This window comes from Monodelphis domestica, chromosome 1 (genome assembly GCF_027887165.1).
Source record: "Monodelphis domestica isolate mMonDom1 chromosome 1, mMonDom1.pri, whole genome shotgun sequence".
In the NCBI taxonomy this organism is placed as follows: Eukaryota; Metazoa; Chordata; class Mammalia; order Didelphimorphia; family Didelphidae; genus Monodelphis; species Monodelphis domestica.
The window spans coordinates 102,556,975-102,567,718 of record NC_077227.1 but is presented as its reverse complement, the minus strand read 5'-3'; positions in this window follow the sequence as shown (position 1 = coordinate 102,567,718).

The window sequence follows — 10,744 nt, the reverse complement described above, 5'->3', positions numbered from 1 at the left end:
TTTTTTTTTTTGGAAACAGACCACAGTTTGTTAACTGGAGCCCAGTCAGATGAATACCAGTCTGTAGAGCACCATTTTTAATCACCATAGAACACAGTGTAACTATAAAGTAATGAGATAACTTCTCTTACACAGCTCCTAGCTTGCCTCAGAAGATGTTTTCCAAAGATGGAAGTAGAATGTGGTGCCAACTAGGGTGCTATCAAGAGACTAGTAGATTGTCTTCCAGCCTGATGACTTTAGAAGGGAACACACTCATTTGGATGGTAAAGTCCTGGATTTGGAATCAGAGGACTTGGGTTTGAATCTTAGCTTTGGCTATATGGTCTCTTTGCATTATGTGCAAGCTAAGTATTATCTTTTGGCAACTCACTGTCTTCTCTTCAAGGAAGTTTCCATACTATAAATTTATGTAAAATTAAAGAGATAGACTAGATGGCATCAGGAGTCCCTTCCAGTTCTAAATCTTATGATTGGAATATTTAAAAGGAAGACTCTTTATTTAATATCAAGTCACATAAAATAAAAAAAAAGACCATCAACAGTTGCTTCCAGATGTTGTCAAGGCCTTGTCTTGGGCAGCAACAGATGAGGTGAGGACCAGAGATAGGGTTAGGACAATGGCATCTGGCAGATATGGGGAGCTGGGCAAAAGGTCAAAGTTATAAAGTCAATGCATAGAGACAAAGGGATTTATTCAATAAACATTTATTAAATACTTGCTTTGTTCTAGGAACAGAACTAAGAATACAAAAAGAGGCAAAAGATAATCCCTACTCTTGAGGAACTAATGATCTGATAAACATATGCCAGAAACATAGACAGTGACTCAAGGTCAGAGTCTTCTATGTAAGGCTGGAACAAAAGAAACAAGGTGAGCTAAGATTAATGTCCTGAGATGCAAGACACGTGAGAGAAAACAGAAGGATACCTGCATATTTGGATCCAAGGATGAGTGCCCAGAAGTCTCAGCTGGTCAAAAGGGAATAGGGAGAAACATGGATCAAGTAGATGAAACTATAGGGGGCAAAAAACAAAGCACAATAATAGTAGTTTATTTAGAGGAGGCTTTTTAAGATTTGCAAAAAGCCTTACATATGTTCTCTAATTTGCTATAAGATGAATAAAAACTTCTTAAAATTAAAACCACCACCTCCATACCAAATGAGAAAGGTAGATTCTAAGCTTGTTTTGGTATAACTCAAGGGCATTTCTAAGAGATGCTGATGAGTTGACTTCGGTGCTATAGATAATCACAGGTAAATTCAGATACCTATTAGTGAACTATAGACCCCTTACAGACTCTCCATGAATGTAGGGCCAATAAACAAATTGTATGTGTGACCTAGTCGGGTTTCCCATTCCTTTTTAAGAGATGGGAGAGGCAGAAATCTCTGACCCATTTCAGCTTTACACCACGATTAGGAAGGTATGCTATACAAGGAGTCACGTGTTTTCCTTTACTGGCTATAAGAGTTCATCCAGATACTATGGTGCCTAAGCCTTCATTATGAAGACAGGGAAAAAAGGGGAGGGGTCCATGGTTGAGATGTGAGCCATTTCGAGGCCATGCATGAAAAATACCTTCATAACCGTTTTGTCTGTGAAATTGAAACTTGGTGGCATGCTTGTCTACAGCCTTCCTAAGATTTCCAGTTTTGGGGGAACATGGACAAAGATGGAAACAAGCCTAAGGCAAGATATCATGTGCTAGGGAAGGGCTGGAGGGGGGGGGGGGCAGTGAGAGGTAGTATTTTGTTTAAATTCTCAGCCATAAAGGACACTCTGGGTCTGAGAAACTCACAAAGTAAAAGGAGAAGATTGGACTGGACCTCTAGGGTTCCTTCCAGTTCTTTTGTTCTATGATTTTTAAGTCTCTCCTATCTATAATAACAATGGCTCTTTGACCTCCCCCCTCTAGAAAAAAAGCCATTGAGCTTATCTATTTTAAGGTCTCAGATGCATTTAAGTATAAATCATCCTAATTAATAAAAATAGTCACAAAGCAATGTTTACTCTGTGATCTCTACTCCACAGAAAGGCATCTGGGGCCAATTCCAGGCCTTCTGATTACTACTTCTATGACCTGGGGCAAATTACCTCTCTTGGCTTTCATTTTCTGTTTTAAAAAAGGGGGTGGAGAATGCCAGATTGATGGTGTTTAAGGTTTCATCTAGCCCTTAGTCCTATTATCCTATAAGCTTTCTCATCTCTGCATTCAGTTTGCCCCTTCCAATATTTTACATTTATTCGTTTATGTTTAATATTGATCTACATGTGTTTTTCTTTATAATTTTTGAAATTCTATGTCTAGGCTATTTTTTTTTATTTTCAGTAATCTAATAATCTTTAAATTATCTCTCTTTGATCCATTTTCCAGATCTGTTATTTTTCTGATGAGACATTTCACATTTTACTCTATTTTTTTGGTTCTTTTTTACTTTGTTGTATTGTTCTTGATGTCTCACAGAGTCATTAGCCTTCACTTGTCCAATTCTAATTTTTAAGGAATTGATTTTGTCAGTGAGATTTTTATATCTCTTTTTTTTTTTAAACCCTTACCTTCCGTCTTGGAGTCAATACTGTGTATTGGCACCAAGGCAGAAGAGTAGTAAGGGCTAGGCAATGGGGGTCAAGTGACTTGCCCAGGGTCACACAGCTGGGAAGTGGCTGAGGCTATATTTGAACCTAGGACCTCCAGTCTCTAGGCCTGGTTCTCAATCCACTGAGCTACCCAGCTGCCCCCAATTTTTATATCTCTTTACCATTTTCCAATTCTGTTTTGAAAGTTCTTTTACTAGTGGAGAAAAAAATGCTCCTTTATTACCATTTAGCCAATTTTTAAGTTGTTATTTTCTTCGGTATTTGTTGTGCCTCTTCTTTCAACTTCTCTTTTCATAATTTTCTTGTATTACTCTCATTTCTTTTCCAAAATTTTCCTTTACCATTCTTATTTGATTTTTAAAATCAAATCTTTTTGCATTTTCTTTAGCTCTTTTAAGAATTCTTACTAAGCTTCAGTCCAATCTGCTTCTTTCTTTCAGGCTTTATTTAGAGCTGTTTTCACATTCTTGTCTTCTAAGTTTGTGTTTTATGGTCAGGTTCATGTTTTTGTTTGTTTGACCATTTTCCCAGTCTATTTCCAAACTTTGAACTTTATGTTAAAGTTGGGTTATGCTCCTTTATGGTGGGAAGCACTAAACTTTGGGATTTTTCACTCTCCTTTTTTTTCACAAATAATTCTGAGAGATCTAAAAGTTTTCTGAGCTTCCAAGACAGTGTGATCTGGGGAGAGGTATGATCTCTGCTCTCCTGGTCTGAGTTCTGGTCCTTTCCCAGGTAGGGCTCATATTCTCCTACAGCCTTAAGCTCACTAGCATTCTTCTATAATCTGGAACTGGATATAGGCAATCAAGTTGCCAAATAGCATTCTATCCATTCCCCAGTGCCAGCACAGGGGTCCCTGTAATCTCTTCTGAGATCTGTATCCAAAAGAGATCAAGAAAGGAAGGTGAAAAACTCTTGTATCAAAATATTAATGGGGGGGGGGAGAGCTTTTTGTGGTGGCAAGGAACTGGAAACTGAAGGGATGTCCATCAATTGGGGAATGGTTGAAAAAACTGTGGTATGTAATTATAATGGAATACTATTGTGCCATGAGAAATGACAAACAAGATGATTACAAAAAAAACAACAACCACCCTGAAAAGACATATAAAATGATGCAAAGGGAAGTAAGAAAAAGTAAGAGAATACTGTACATAGTAAAAGTGATAATGTATAATGATCAACTGTGAATGACAACTATTATAAACAATGCAAGGATCCAGGATAAGTCCTGGACTCATGATGAAAAAAGCTATCCACAACCATAGAAGGAACTGATGGAGTTGGAATGCAAATTGAAGCATACCATTCTTTGCTGTGATTTTTTCTCTAGGGTAAGTGATATGTGCATTCTTTTACAACGTGATGAACATGGAAATATGTATGATATGATAACACATGTACAGCCTATATCATTTTACCTGCCATTGGGGGAGAGGAAGGGAAAGAGAGGGAAGAAACATGGATCACAAAATATCAGAAAATAATTCTTTAAAATTGTATTAATGTGTAATCTTGAAAAAAATAAAGCAAAATAAAATCTCTTTTCTGACAAGTTATCCAGTTCTCTTGTTTTCTTTGGGTTGAGAGCTCCCAAAGCTGTTGCTGCTACTGTTGCTGCTGTTTCAGCCTCTTCCAAGACCCAGAACTGATGTTGACACTGTGTGTTCTAGGCTGGGACCCACCCCAGTGTCTCAGACTTCTTCTGAACTCCTAAGTTGTCTTGAACAAGAAAAATATCTCACCCCAAACTTTTGTTGCCCACATCACTACAGAATTTGATTTAATGTTTGTGGGGAATGTTGAAAGGGTTTGATTGGAATGCTACCTTTATTCTACCATCATGGCTCCCCCTTGACTTATTTGTATATATTTTGTTTCAATTTTGAGCATAAGCTCCCTGAGGATAGATGCTGTTTCATTTTTGTCTGTATCCAAGCGACCTAGCTCAGAGTAGAAACCTAATAAATGCTTACTAAATGAATAAATGGCTGAATGAAATCTGGATTCAAATTTGTCCCAAAAACTAACTAGCTCTCAGACCATGGGCAAAATCACTTACTCTGTTTGAGCTTCAGCTTCCCCATCTGTAATAGATAGAAGCCTACACCATCTCCCCACTTTTTATAAGGCGAGAAAATGTGCTCTGGGGGTTTCCTTCATGATAAATACTTGTACTGCCTACCTCAACAAATTTGCTTCAAGCAAAGCATTTTATGTCTCAAAGCATTCTATATGAGGCATTCTAATAAGGGTGGAGTAAATAGAACATCTTTTTCAGCTAGTCTCTAGGAAGAGAAGCCTTAGGCTAGCTTAGGAAAGCATTTTCTCAAAAATGGTTTACCCATAGTCTTCATTAGGTTCCACTTTCTCCTCACATTTTGTCCCAGTTTTAATGAAGCTTCTAAGTCTGAAGATGATTGAACTTGGAGTCAGAAGATCTGATCTCAAGTCTTTGTTTTTGCTACTAGACTCTATGTGATCTAGAGCAAGTCCCTTGACTCTTCTTATCTAAGAAGAGCAAGTATGCTATCTACTTCATGAAATCTCATTTTACTCACTAATCTTCTCACTGGTTTAGAGCATCTTACAATCCCAGCACTCCCTGTGGGCACTCCCCTTTAGTCAGCACCTCCCTGATCGAGGCCCTGCCCCTTGGAGTTATGTTTATTTCAGGTTCACCTTCCACCTAGCCTCCTGGCCTGGACATGGCCTTTGGTTCCTGGTTCAATCAGACCCTCTTCTTTTGGGGTGGCAAGTACTTTTTGGAATACCCATAGAAAATCAATTGGGAGGATCCTCGGAGATCATTTAATCTAGGTGCTCTTTATATAAAGCCTCTGAAATTTCAGGGGGATCTGTGAACTTGGAGAGGAAAAAGTTAGTTCCTTTGGTTTCCTTTGTAATCTTGTATATTTTATTCTATACATCCAACAGACATTATTCTGAGAAACCTGAGAAGCTAAATCCCACAGCTAGTTAGTTTCTGGAACAAATGTAAATGCAGATTTCATTCATTCATAAACTCCACCAGACACTGCTAGATGGGTCCATGATACATAGGCATAAAGGATAAGAACCTTTGATTTAGTTCAACCCCTTCATTTTCAGATGAAGAAAGGGAGGCCAAGTAAAGGGAAATTACTTGCCCAAGGTTGCCTATAGATGGCTAGTTAGTAGCAAAACTAAGATTAAAACCCAGGTTGTCTGGGTCCACTGTTTTTCTACTGTTTTTTTGTTTTGTTTTGTTTTTGTTTTTGCTGCGGTTATAGGATTCTCAGGTGACTTTGAAACTAGTTCTCTACTAACCCATTTAGTTTTCTCCATATATTGTCTTGACAGGCACATCTTCCTTCTTTTTGCTTATTTAGTCTTTGAGATAAGCTCTTCTAGAGGGTGGGTCCATAGCCCCTAAAATGCTGATCACTGGAATGATAAAAACAAACAAACAGATATGGGAAAGACCATTGGACTTGGAGTCAGAATACTTGGGTTCAAGTTCTGGCTCTGCCATTTACTAGTTCTCTATGATTTAGTTTCTTCTTCTGTAAAATGGGAATGACATCCCACTTCCTACAGTCACAGGGTTGTGGCAAGGAAAGTGGGTTGTTAACCAAAGAGAGACATGCTGAAGTGAGTAACTATTTTTCTTCTTTGCTCTTTGTTTTCTGGAAAAGTGTTCTTTAGGTCTCTTGGACTGGTCCTACCCTAACCCAGTCTTAACTGGAGTCCTTTTGTTTCCCTTAGTGATATGCCCTTTCAGGGATTCACAATACACATTTGCATGCTAAAAGAACATCACCAACTAGTCCAAGAACGTTCCCACTGTCTTCCCCTAAATATTTAAAATACTTAAGACCCTCTATTTGCATTTTAACACAGATTGTGGCTCCCAGGTCTGGGAGTTAACACTCTTCCCTGACCCTCAACTCTCCCAATTCACTTCTGAGGAAAGGAGAATTTTTCTATATTGGATAATCCATCCCAGTAGAGGAGGACTGACTCTCCTAGGGCCATTTCTAGTGGGTGGCAATGGTAGGAGTGGACCCTTGAAGTGGTTTGGAACAACCTGTGTTGAGGACTGTACTTCTCCAAATTCCCCATATAATTTTCATCAAAATGCCTTTTCGTTTCTTTTCTTTTAACTTACTCCCTCCCTGTCCTCCTTCCCAAAGTGCACCCAGTCAGCAGTGTTAGGCATGTGCCTGATTGTGGTGGACGACTGACCCAAGGATTAATTGGAAGAATCTGGGAAGGAAGCTGAGCAAAAAAGTTGGCGCCCATCATCCATTGCTGTCAAAGTCAACTGTCATATATGATTCACCTTCCTTACATTTTATCTGTCCCAGGGAATTTTCTACCCACTGGACTTTGTGACTGGGCAACTTGGTATGTCCACAATTGACTTAGGCTCCAAATAAAGTCTGGACCTTTGGAATCTTAAGACTCAATAGCTTACAATTATATGGCACTTCAAAGTTGACAAAACACTTTCCTTAGACAACCCTGGGAGGGAGACAATGAAAGAGCGCCACTCCCATTTTATAGACGAGGAAACTGGCTAAGAAATTGAATGTCTTGCCCCAACCCAGATGGGACAGACAGAACTGTCTGGTTTGAGTTCTAGTGCCTTCAGTTTCCTCTTCCTCCTCACTAGTAAGAGGTTTCCTAATCAGGGGACACAGAATTGGATTTGAATCCCTCTACCAGTATAACTCTGCTCCTTAGGGACTTAGCAAGTGGCAGAGGATAAAGACAGGTTAAGAGAACAACCATTAAGTGTTAGAGACAAGACCTGAACCCAAAACATCCTGACTGGGTCTAGTTCTCTAACCACTCCCTGGCTTTATTTTGGACTGCGGTTCTTTTCCAATTAATAACTTTTACTTTTGTCTTATTTTTACATCAGAATAATATCCCACACTTTGGAGTCCTCCCGGAACAAAGGAACATTTAAATAACAAATCACCTGCATCTAACCACCTTGGCCTCCAGTACCCAGAGTCCCCTTCCCATACTCTTTTTGACCTAACTTGGCCCAGGACTCCGAAGCCCAGTGACCTTGAATTCCACTCTTCCCTTTTGACACTGGCTTCTTCTTTGGCCGGAGGCAAAACACTTATCCTTTGAGCTCCTCACCTTTGAAAGAGGGGGTGGGTGGGTAATAACACCTGCCTCTTTGGGGAGCTGGCAGCAGCTTAATTAGTATTCACAAAGGGTTGGATATTATTAAATTACTGTGCAATTGAGAAGGAGCCTTGGGGCCCATTCAAATCTACCAGGGCCTCGTAGGAGACAGAGAAGGTAGGAGGGAAAGGCCCTGGCTTCAGGCCTGAGAAAAAGAAGACGATGTTTGTGTTAAAATTGTGTGAGCTGGTGCGGGAGCTGGGAATCCCAACAGCCATTCTGGAAAACAATTTGGAACTCCGCCCCCAAAGGTACAAATCCTTTGGCCCAGCTTTACTAGTACGAGGTCTAGATATCCCAGAGAGATCCAGAAAAGAGGAAAGCCGTGCATACATAGAGCAGCTCTTTCGTGATGGCAAAGAACTGGAAACTAAGAGGTTGTTCTTCAATCCAGAGAAAGGCTGAACAAGTTTTGATCTATGAATAGCATCACACCCTAAGAAGTGAGCCTGGGGAAGACTTACATAAACTGATGCAGAGTGAAGTAAGCAGAATGAGAACAATTTATACAATAGCATGAAGAAAAGTGACTGAAAGACTTGAGAACTCTGATCCATGATCAAGCAGGAGCCCAGAGGACTGATGGCAACCAATGTAACCCAACTGCTGTCTTAGAGAGTTGCATTCTTATGCAGAATAAGACACAGGTTTTGGAATGTGGTCAATTTGAGAATTTCTTTCATTTGACTATGCAAGGGTTTTGGTTTGTTATTTGGAAAAAGGAGAAGTGGAAAGTGGGGAATACAATTTAGTTCAAAAATCAGGTGAGCTGGACTTTTAAAATGGGCTCTGAGGCACCCAAAAGTGTTGGAGGAGGGGGTTAAGCCATTTAGGAACAGCCTTGCTCATGGGGAAGATATTGGCCACCTGTGTGATGTGACTGGAACTATCTCTCTTGCTTCTCCCCCCATCATTTCTACTTTTCCAAACACTTTATAGACCTTGGAAGAGTCTGTAACTTGGAGCTGTTTCTTGGTTTGGAAGAACCTCAGATAGCTGAGGCCAAGGAAGCATAGAAGGGTCGAGAGAACACTGGAACAGTCCTCAGCAGAACTCTTTTGAAGTCCTGGCTCTGTCCTTCCTAAGTTTTGTGACTTAGAACAACTCAATTAACTTTTCTGAGTCTTAGTTTTCCTATTTTAAAAAAGAGGACCGATGTTTATCTGAGCTATATTGCAGGAATATTGTGAAAACTGAATGACATCATCCATGTAAAATAACTTTGAAAAATATCTATACATATGCCATTCCTTAAAACATTCATCTGTATATATTTGATGATAACATTATATATGTGAATTCTATTTCCAGACTTGGAATTTATTATTTCCATACATGTATGCTATATTTCAGCAAAATTGGTCCATTCATACACATTTTATCTTCCATTTCTATGCTCTTACAAGAGCTGCCTCCCCCCCATCCCCAGCCCAATACAGTGAATACTTTGCCTCTTTATGATTCTTAGAATCTCAGTTTCCCAGGTTCCTAAAGTTCAGCTGAAAAGCAACTTTCTACATGATACATTTCTTTACATCCCTTGCTACTAACACTTCTATCCACCCATCCAATGACTTTGTTTTTGCCTTCTATCTAATTGTATTTACTTATATGAGTATTTGTTGTTGCCCAGGAAAGAATGAGAGCTTCTTAAGGCCAGGATTACTTGGTTTTTGTTTGAGTATCTGTCTCTAGTACCTGTAGAATGCATGATACATAAGATGATGCTAAATAAATTTAAGCTGATTGATTTATATATTACATCCCTGGAAGAATACTAATGGATTCTTGTCGAGAGGACTAGTTTGTGACTGTAGAAAGTACTACACAATTTTCTCAAAGAAGTCTAGCCTGCTATCATCTTCCTTTTTATTTCTGGGTTCAGTTATCTGCAAAATATGTTCAAGACATATACTGATGGATCACTTCAATGGGTACATCTAAGGGATTGCTATTATTATTGATGTCATTATTTTAAAGTTCTCATTTGGAGTCCTCTGCAGTTTCTGTGTCCTGGCAGACTGAAAATATGTAAGAAAAAAAAATACATTATTTATACAGTATAACTCCTAAGCTTATGGATCTTTTTTTTCTTTTGAAGGTTATATAGCATGGTAGTTAATAGGGATAGGGACTCTCTAGAACATGGACCCTTATTGTCATTGAGTCCATTTCTACCTGATTAAGAATTCTGGTTTCTGTGGAAAGTGCCCAGGAATATGATCTAGACAGGGCTAGTTCTCATTTATAAAAATTCAACAGAGCTCTGGCGTGTTATTGACTTTCTACTGCTTAGGAGCTTTTCTGAATGAGGTTTTCAAGGTGAGTATCCATTTACAAGGTTACTAATGAAATTATAGAAGCCATAAGACTCTAGAACAGTGATCTAATGAACTGAAAAGTTACAGTGGAGAAGAAGGGGAATAAACATTTATTCAGTACCTACCTACTGTGTGCTGGGCACTGAGCTAAGCACTTTACAAATATTATCCCACTGAATCTCACAACAGCCCTGTGACCTGAATGCTATTATTATTCACATTTTACAGATGAGGAAATTGAAGCAGACAGGGGCTAAATGACTTGCTCAGAGTCATACAACTCTTAAATGCCTACATTTTAAACTCATGTCTTCCAAAATTTTAGGTCCAGTGCTCTATTCACCATGCCACCTAACTGCCTCAGGTAAAGGAGTCAGGGGAATGATCTGGACAACTAAAGGGTTAGGAGGGTTAATTATTATATACCTTTCAAAGAATCCTTTGCTTAATTGGATTGGTGGTAGATTTGAAGGTAGTGAGTGGGTAAATTTTAGGTTGAACTCATGTTTGCATTACTTTGTTCTTTGGATAACAGGAGGAATATTACTCTAATATGAAGTTTTCTCTTCTTTCCCATGACTTGGAGAGAAGGGATTAGGACATGGGTAAGTGATGGAGTTAGACCATCT